The sequence below is a fragment of the Saccostrea echinata genome, unplaced genomic scaffold, assembly GCF_033153115.1.
Source record: "Saccostrea echinata isolate AGI-Se365-2 ecotype Australia unplaced genomic scaffold, CSIRO_AGI_Sech_v1 ptg000027l, whole genome shotgun sequence".
Classification (NCBI taxonomy): Eukaryota; Metazoa; Mollusca; class Bivalvia; order Ostreida; family Ostreidae; genus Saccostrea; species Saccostrea echinata.
The window spans coordinates 3,262,501-3,263,402 of NW_026889776.1; positions in this window are offsets into that span (position 1 = coordinate 3,262,501).

The window sequence follows — 902 nt, forward strand, 5'->3', positions numbered from 1 at the left end:
TCATAAATTTTTAATGGAATATCTGGGACAATTGCTGCTACGTTAATGAAATACTTCAGAATTCTGGTTGTTACATGTATCTGTAAAGTTTGATGATCGATGATTTAAAATTCGGAAAGAGTAAGTGTTGGTCTTTGATGTATGCATTACATTTATTTGCCGGGTTCACAAATGTGTTAAGCCGGCATTTATGATTGGAGAGACAAAATTTATAAATGAATAATATTTTACTTACAAAAAAAGTTTTATCGATGGTGTAATGGTGGTGTAAAGAAGATTTAAAGATGGCTTGAAGGAGTTTGGCATTAAGAACCTATTAGTTTTAGTGTTAATCACCCTTGGCAAAGGGAAAAGAAAACTCGCAACTCGTAGGATAGAATCTATGCAAATACAACCCATGAGAGAACATACTAGTATAATAGTTTATCTTTCCTCACAATCCATAGGCGTTGGGACCGGGGGGGGGGGGGCTAGGGGGGCTAAGCCCCCCCCACTTTTTTGCAAAGATAGACATAACGTAGGCATTGAAAATTGGGGCTTACCTTTTTTGTTGGTTAACCCACCCCCCTTTCAATTAGCCCCCTCCACTTTCAATTTGCTCCCGACGCCTATGCAATCCATTTTTATTATATAATTAAAAAATAAATTAGGTCAAAAACATATGACTAATTTTTAACTTACAGATGTATATTGAGATCTTTATTTGTGCACAGGTAATAATTATTCTGATAAATATATCTACAATGATGAACGAACGTGTTTCAAATCAGTAAGTAGGATAACAATTACATATAACATATTATCGAACAACAATCATTTTATTCTATGTCCCGCGGTGCATGATGACCTACATATATAGACCAAAGATTAATTATCAATGGATGTATTAATCTAGAAATTAA